At 48.4% G+C, this 9,001-nt stretch overlaps 1 long non-coding RNA gene across 1 annotated transcript; it reads right to left on the bottom strand.

Moving 5' to 3' along the window:
- Positions 1-355: 355 nt before the first annotated feature.
- LOC141278525 (uncharacterized) lies at positions 356-7,123 on the bottom strand. The gene is made up of 2 exons (XR_012331287.1): positions 6,316-7,123; positions 356-3,622 (listed from the first exon to the last, which is right to left on the bottom strand). It is a non-coding gene; the product is annotated as an uncharacterized lncRNA (long non-coding RNA).
- Positions 7,124-9,001: the final 1,878 nt, after the last annotated feature.

Consider the following 9,001-nt stretch of genomic DNA (forward strand, 5'->3'; position numbering starts at 1 on the left):
GGAATCTAAAAAAAAAAAAAGGTTCTGAAGAACCTAGGGGCAGGACAGGAATACAGATGCAGACATAGAGAATGGACTTGAGGACACAGGGAGGGGGAAGTGTAAGTTGGGACAAAGTGAGAGAATGGCATGGACATATATACACTACCAAATGTAAAATAGCTAGTGAGAAGCAGCTGCATAGCACAGGGAGATCAGCTCGGTGCTTTGTGTCCACCTAGAGGAGTGGGATAGGGAGGGTGGGAGGGAGATGCAACATGGAGGGGATATGGGGATATATGTATACGTACAGTGATTCACTTTGTTATACAGGAGAAACTAACACAACATTGTAAAGCAATTATACTCCAGTAAAGATGTTTAAAAGAATAACGTTTTTATTATGATAAAACATACATAACATGAAATTTAACATTTAACCATTTTCAAAAACACAGTTCACTAGCATTAAGTACATTTACGTTATTGTACAACCATCATCACTACCCATCTGCAGAATCTTTTCATCTTCTCAAACTGAAACTTGGTACCCATTAAACAATCACTCCCATCCCCTCCTCTCCCCAGCCTCTGGCAAGCACTATCCTATATACTGTCTCTATGAATTTGGCTTCCCTAGGCACCTCATATAAGTGGAATCATACAATATTTGTCCATTTGTGACTGGCTTATTTCACTAAGGATAATGTCTTCAGGTTCATCCATGTTATAGCATGGATCAGAATTTCCTCCCTTTTTTAGACTGAATAATATATTCCATCATATGGATGGACCACATTTTGTTTATCTCATCCATCGATGGACATCTGGGTTGTTTCCACCTTTTAGCTATTGTGAATAACGCTGCTGTACCTATGGATATACAAATATCTATTCAAATCCTGGCTTTCAAACCTCTTGGGTATACATGCAGAAGTGGAATTGCTGGTATTCCTGTGTTTAATTTTTTGAGGAACCACAGTAATAATTATTTAAAAACTTAGATGATCATTTTGATGACCCAGACGTTCACATCTCCCAGTGCTTATACCCTTGTGTGTCCCCTCCCACATTAACTGTGGGCCAGGCCTGTCACTGCTTTGACTGATAAATATAGACAAAACAATGCTATACCAATTCCAAAACTGGACCTTAATTGATCTGGCAGCTTCTACTGCCTTCCTTTTGGAAGGCTTCCTCTTGGCACAGTCCTACTTAGAACTTAGCCACCATGCCATGGGACAGTCCAAGTGGTCACCTAGAAAGGCCCACATGGAGAAGAACAAAGTGCCCCAGGTTACAGCCCCACCTGAGCTCCCAGTCAAGCACCAACTGATTCCAGATGCCCAGGCATCCCAGACATTTCAATTTCAGCTGAGCTCCTGGTCAGTGCTTCAGCTGATTATAGTTACCCACTGTCCCAGCTAATCCTACTTGGAGCAGAAGAACCACCCCATGAAAGATAATATACTGTTGTTTTAAGCCACTAAGTTTTGAGGTGATTTGTTATGCAGCATTAGCTAGCTGAAACAAAAACCCTTTCAAATGTTTTAGAGCAAGAGCAAAATGCATTATACCTAATGTAAGATTTGGTTAGAATTTAAGATATTTGATATAGAGTGAAATAGGCCCAGAGCCTTCAAAGAACTTAAATATCCTAGGCACTAACAAACAAACAAGTAAAAAGATGCAAAGCAGCTGGTAGGAGATGGGTCCCTAGAACCAACAGCCACAGCAGGAATTTTATAGCTGCTGTGGTTGTTGTTGTTTTGATTGAGTTAAAGGCTTGGCTGGCCCAGATCAGCATGCCAGTTAGCTGCTATCATCCTTATACTAAAGAAGGCAGCTGGGGATTTTTCCTCCTATGTGGCTTGGCATATGGCTTTCGGGGGATTTGAACTCTTAATTCCAAGCTTCCTTTTCCCCAGAAATTACCATGCAGCTGAGAGATAAGAAGGAATTCAGTCAAGACTGTTCTCAGATTCCCATAAGCACAGAAAATAAACAGCCCGAACTTGAAGCCTTGAAAGCTGTGGCTGAGATGGGGCTCACTCACCTGGGCCCTGAGTCTCTGGCCCTCTCTCACTGCCAGACACTACAAGGAAAGCAGCTTCTGCCTTGCTCTGTTCTCCCAAGCTGGGGCCCCATGACCCAGACCTGCAGGAATGGTCCTGGTCTTAGGCAGGAAGAATGGTGGGCAGCGGTTCACTCAATATTCAATAATGTATACTGAGCACATACTATGTGCCAGGCAGGCACTATGCTGGGCACTGGGCATATGTTGGCAAATAAAATAGACGTGGTCCTTCCTGTCATGGAGACTGCGGCTCGGTGGAGGAGACGGATGACAAACACACAAGGACAATACAAGTGCTGCATTTGTTCATGCCTCAGGGGCCCTTTGCATGGTTTCATCTTTTTTTTTTAATATTTGTCTGTGCTGGCTCTTAGTTGTACCATGTGGAATCTAGTTCCCCAGCCAGGGATCGAACTTGGACCCCCTGTATTGGGAGCTCAGGGTATTAACCACTGGACCACCAGGGAAGTCCCTGATTTTGTCTTTTTTTTTTTAATTAATTAATTAATTTCTTTCTTTATTTTTGGCTGTGTTGGGTCTTTGCTGTTTCGCGCAGGCTTTTCTCTAGTTGTGGCGAGCGGGGGCTACTCTTTGTTGTGGTGCACAGGCTTCTGATCACCTTGGCTTCTCTTGTTCTGGAGCACGGGCTCTAGGTGCGTGGGTTTCAGTAGTTGTGGCGCACGGGCTTAGTTGCTCCATGGCATGTGGGATCTTCCCGGACCAGGGATCGAACTCATGTCCCCTGCATTGGCAGGCGGATTCTTAACCACTGTGCCACCAGTGAAGTCCCCGATTTCGTCTTCTTGATGTTACTCTTTATTCTACTACATTTGTCATTGGGTGTCAGCTTAAACATAACGTCCTCACCTTCCTTGCTGCCCACTCACCCTGACCCTCTCAGATTGTATTAGGTGTCCTTCCAGTGTGTTCCTCTGCCCAGCTCCATCACTGCATGAATACAATCTGAGAGGGTCACGGTGGGGGGCTGCCTGAAGGTGGCATTCTCCATGTTGAATGTTAATGGACAGAGGAATGGAATGGGTGTGGGTGGGCAGAAAAGACAGCAAGGGTACAGGCGCAGAGGGGAGAAACATCTTGAACAGTCAGAGAACAAGAAGCCACTGGGGGGTGGGGAGGATAGAGGGGGAACAAGGAAGGGGGTGAGGTTAGCCTGGCAGTAGGACCCATTTGGTACACCACTGGACCCCAGTTTTGATGATTAGACCCTCTCCTGTTCCTTCTATCCTCCCGTCTCCGCATCCCACCCAGGACCTAGTAACCTGCTGTGTGACAGCCAGGATCCAGATTCACGATGAACAGGTGAGCAGTTTTGTCGCTGTTGGTCATTTCTTTGGGAAGAATTTTTTGACTACCTTGGAGAGTCTGAAGGTAAGCATTTTTCTCTTATGCTTCTTTTTGCCCCTGGTAACAGCGAGCTTTTAAAAAGTCAGCATATGTCCATGAACTTTGAAGAACTGCAGCAAGGAATCCAGGAAATTCCATTGTTTGGACAACGGGCAAGGAAGGCAGCTTCCTCCCAGGAGCAGGCAGCACTTGCACCCAACCCTGCAATTAGATGGAAGGACAGACAGCCAGTTAGAGGAGGAGATTAGCATTTAACAGAACCTGGGTTTTTTCTGGATTATTAGAAACCTTGGAGACCCAAATTTTGCTTTCCCCTTCCACAGTGAAAACTCGAATACTTCTTGTGGTTTCATCTGCTTTGTTAATTTAAAAACTTGGCCACTAAAATAGGATCCGTGATGCTGTAAAACCTGAAAGGGCGATTTTGGAAGAAGCGCTGCAGTGGTAGATTTCCAGTTACCCTCCCAGGCTGCTCACCAAGGGGCAAACTAAGTTACTTTTAACATGAACTGCTCAGCAAGAAATGTTTTGCCCACATTTAAACCCATACTCAGAGTCCCCTGTAGTCTTCAAATCTGTCTGTCATGCTGGATTTACACACACTCGCATCGTGGGGGCCTGGAGACTTGGAGGCACGGTGCTTCAAGAGGCCAGGATGGGGGCAAGTGCTACCGAGACATTGTGGAGAGGGGGGCAGGGGGACCTCAGATGAGTGTGCCGCATCCCTGTCATGTGCTGCCCCTTCAGTTGCCTGGGGCTTGGGGTCTGAGGGGAAGGGGCAAAGAGCAGCCAGAGAGGGCAGGATTAATGCCAGGATCGTAGCCATCAGAAAGGGCAAAAAGCCACTTTGGGCCCACAGTGACATGACCCTCAAGGCTGAAGACAAGTTCTGGGATGAAAAGGAAGTGAGAGAGGTTGATTTTACAGTAGGGTTGCCAGATTTAGCAAATTAAAATACAGAATTCTCAGTTAAATTTAAATTTCAGACAAAAAGATTACTTTAGTATAAGTATATCCCAAGTGTTGCATGGGATATACTTATACTAAAATTTTTTTCATTGTCTAACTGAAATTTTAATGTAACTGGATGTCCTGCATTTAATATTCCTTGTATGTCTCCAGCTCGCCAGTTCCTCCACCTGATGTCCCAGCCCACCCCCGTCCCTGGTGTTTTCTTTCCCCTTTCCTCCTCTCTGGCCCTCCTTCTTCCTCTCATTCTTCCCCAGTGATGCAAGAGAGGATCTGAAAACAGGTCCCAAATAACTGGAGCTCATTCAATACTGATATATTCTCTTGCTTCCATTTGCATGTTTACTTCTTTGTGGCTGTCCAAAGTTTAAAGACTTTATTTCCTGCTAAAATTACCCCAAGCAATATACAACAGAGGAGGGGAGATATAGGGACAACTGCTTTAATAATTCAAGCAGCCCCTTCTGAAGTGCTGGAGAGTGTAAACTGTTCACACCAGGCCCCCTACTTTGTTGGCACATCCTTGGAGAAATCCAGCTAGCAGCCTCCAGATCCAATGGTTGCCACCCAAGCCTGCAGCCACTCAGGTACTTTCATCTGGGGAACAGGAAGAAACGGAAAACAGGGGGGATAGGAGGCAGAGACAAAGCACCCAACTATTGCAGGGTGAGATCCAGGATCGTTGTAATTGCATTTATGTGAGTGTCAGAGTTTGCATGTGCAGTGGTAGGTTGTAGGTGGTATTGGGGAAAACTTATCAACACAGAAGCTGACGATAGGTACTGGCGACCTAAACTAACGAGAAAATTAAATGAGTTTGATTATGTCGCAATAACTCTTATTATAGTCATTTTGGTGAGCCTTCTACCATGGATGCCTAATTACCATATGGTGTCATAATACTTATGTGTATCATTATATATGCCTTAAATTAACTTTGTTATAAAGTGTAATTTGATTGCAACAGGAGATTCAACATGTGTTGAATTGAGCCTTTGGAGTTTGTTACTCATGCAGGATGGAGCTCTCCTGCTCTGAGAAATTCAGCGCAGCTATGGGCTGAGTCATGGTGAGAAGGCCGCCTTGGAAATGGCTCCCAATGACCCTCCACTTCCCAGCATTCATGCCTTTTGTAACTGCCCCCTCCAGGGTACAGTGGGCCTAGTGACTCGTTTCTAACAAATAGAATACAACAAAAGTGATGGGATGGCGCTTCTGAAACTGGTGTAAAATGCCTGTGCCTTCTTGCAGTCCCTCACTCTCTCTTACTCTGGGAAAAGCCAGCTGCCGTGTCATAGCTGCCCTGTGGAGACGCCTACATGCCTGGACCCCAGCGAGGCCTCTGACCAACAGCCAGTGAGAACCTGAGACTTGCCAACAGCCAGGGAGTGAGCTTAGAAGAGGATCCACCCCCAGTTGAGCCTTGAGATGCAGGCAGCCCTCGTGGAACCTTCATGCAATCTTGTGAGAAGCTCCAAACCAAAGGCATCCTGACCCACAGAAACTGAGATCATCTTTACTACTAATAATAATTCATTAATATTAAATGTTGGTTGTTTTACACTGCTCAACTTTGGGGTAATTTGTATGCAGCAACAGATAAAAGAAGACGGTCACTTCCTGAGGACTGCACTTCTGTGGTATGTCACTGAGAGAGTGGTGAAAGGTCTAACGGTTGTATCTGACAGTGCAGACCCAGCAGCTGATGAGGACGCTAGTGTGGGTGGTGATGCGCGACTGGGGGCTGGGAAGGAAGAAAGACATGGAGGCTGGTGCTTTACTGCATCAACATTGCCAAGTTCTCAGGAGCTCTAGAAATGCTCCTACCTGTCGCTAAACATTCCTGAAATGCTGCTATCATAACTCTGATTCCTGTTTGCAAACTGAATATCCCATCACCTGCCAGGGCCCGGAAATGCGCTTACCTCTCCCTTTGATTTGTGTTCTTGGCCAGGTCCCAGGCCACTCCTGTCTGAGGCTCCTCGGATGTGGACTCTTTAGGAAAGGATGCCCTGTTATTCAACGCTCTCAGTCTCTTGGCTCCAAGCCTTCCCTTCTGTCCTCAGCAGTGAGATGCTGGGGCTGGGGCTCCGCGGGCCAAACCCGGCTTTATCAGCCGCGCGCTGCCGGGGTCTGCCGACAGGGGGCGGTAGAGCGCGCTGCAGGGCTGGAGGTGGCGGGGCTGCTCCCTCCGCTTCCTCCCGGTTCCTGCTCGCACCAACCCAGCCTCACTGGCTCGCCCCATCTGCGCCAGTCCCCGTGGCAGCAGCTGAATCCAGTCTGCAGTTTCCTCGACACTCGCAGAGCCAGCTTCCTGAGGCCCCTCGGAGGCACCATCACCCGCTGAGCAGCACCTACTCCTCGGAGATTGGAGTCCCAGCCACCAGATCCCTCCTCCGAGTTTCTAAGTTTGCGTAATTTCAGTCTCTCCGTTTATCTTGCGTCCCCCCCAGCTTGGGGGGGCCGCTGCTTCCCAGATGCTGCCTCCGTGATACTTTAGACTTCTGCTTGGCCTCTGCAGTTACCTCGTTAACAAGTCTTGCTCTTGCATCCTCTCTGTTATAAAAACAAGCTGCTTTGATTTCTGTCTCCTGCTTGTGCCCTGGCTGACAAAGGGGTTCCTGCGCCACTCCTGGCCTCTGGCCAGCTTCCCATCTTACTCTTCCAAAAAGAGCTTCCCCCTGGGCCGTGCACAGCCAGCCCTCCAAGGGAGTCCCCCTGACATGTGTACCCCGGGCTGCTGTCATCACCCCAGTCCCAGCCCTGCCCTCAGGGGAGAGACGGGGGAGGTGCAGGCCAGAGACCGGCTAGGCTCAGAGCCAGTGGCAAAGGGGGAGGGGAGGGGGGAGGTCAGTGCAAAGAAGCGGGAGCGCAGCTCCGGAAGTGCTGGTGCCCAGTATGTCCAGCCTCAGCTGGAGTCACAGTTTACAGCAGAGAGCAGGGGAAGGTGAGAAGCAGCGCTGGCCGCCGGTCTGGGAACCGTGGGGAACTCTGACTCATCAGCTGCTAGCTGGTTCTACCTGCTTAAGGGGCACCTCCATGGCTGGCCATGTCCTTTCTTTCAAAGGGCAGGGAATTCCCTGGTGGTCCAGTGGTTAGGACTCTGCACTTCCACTGCCGAGGATGCTGGTTCAATCCCTGGTGGGGAACTAAGATTACAGGGCCAAAAAAACAAAAGGCAGTGTTACAAGCCTCCAACTGACAGGTGGCCCTGAGGCCATTAAAGGACTGTATTTCGTAATATTTTTGTGTGAGTTAGGGGACCCTTTTATAACACAATTGCTTAGGAGGGGAGGCCAGAATATAAACTTAAATTTAGATGTAAAACTCATTCTGTCAGGCAATTTCTAAGCAGGAAAACAGAACCCAGTTTAAGTATTTAAACAGATGGGAATATGATGCAGTGAACTGGTTACACAGACGATGCAAAATCTGAGTGTTCAAAAGGGCCCTGGGTAGATTAGTGCCACAGGAAGCCACTGGCCTTTGAGGCAGGACAGAGGAAGAAGCGGTGCCCAGGTTGGGTTCTCTAGAAGCAGACAGGCATAGTTTGGGGTTCATGGTGTTTATTAGGGGTCAGCTCCTGGGAGGGAAAGGAGAAAAAGGATGGCAGAGGAAGAGGCTGCCTTGTGATGCAGACCAAACAAAACCTCAGCCAGGTCTGGAGTGTTGCCCACCAGCATGTCCTGCACTCAGCCAAAATGGCTGGGCACTTAATACCCATCCCCTTGGTCAGGGGATGTGGGCTGGTTGGGAAGAGCATGACACTGCAAGGCTGACCCTGCAGGAGCTGATGGCTGGAGGTGGGCTGCCAGCTTCACCCCTGCCGTCGGGCAGCAGAAGGGGACCTGAGCGTCTCATGCCTCCCACAGTAGTGTCGCCAGAGCCCAGGGGAAGATGTTCCCTGATGGAGGCTGGACCCACCCTCAGTCTGAACGGCGGCGTTGGAGCCAGACTCCTAATGGAGATTCTGTGCAAGGCAGAGGAGGAAAGACATACCTGGCCTTGCCCTTCCTCCTGCTTATGATGTCTGACTAGTGGCTCCTCCTGGCCAGCCCTGGTCAGGAAGAGCTGCCGGGAAGCTGGAGAAATCCAGCCTGCAGGTGTGAGCACCTTGAGCGGAGCTGGGGAAGGGAAAGGACTCTGCCAACAAACAAACCCAGGAAATCCTTTCAGCAATTTTTCCTCTTACTTTCTCTCCCCAGAGCAACAGGGCTTAGAACCAGGGCCTACTGACTGCCAGCCCCCAACCTGTCGTGCTTCCCGTCAGAACAGACCACTTTATCTCGTTGAGAAAAACCCCTTCAGGAACGAAGGCCTCACCCCCTCAGCTGCTGGGTTTTGTGCCCAAGATCATACCATACATACCCCTTTCTGTGGTGGCCAGTATCTAACGGCTGACTGAGGAGAGATGTCTGCCATACTTTTCTTTACAGCGCTTCCTACCACCCGACCAATTATTTATAATGTGTTTATTGTGTCTCCACCACTCAAGAGCAGGAAGTTCGGCTTTGTTCATAGCTGTATATACACAGTGCCAGTGTTTGGCACACAGTGTGAACTCAATTAAATTTGTTAATGAATTCATTCATTCATCCGTTCATTCATTCA

The sequence above is a fragment of the Tursiops truncatus genome, chromosome 4 (assembly GCF_011762595.2).
Source record: "Tursiops truncatus isolate mTurTru1 chromosome 4, mTurTru1.mat.Y, whole genome shotgun sequence".
Classification (NCBI taxonomy): Eukaryota; Metazoa; Chordata; class Mammalia; order Artiodactyla; family Delphinidae; genus Tursiops; species Tursiops truncatus.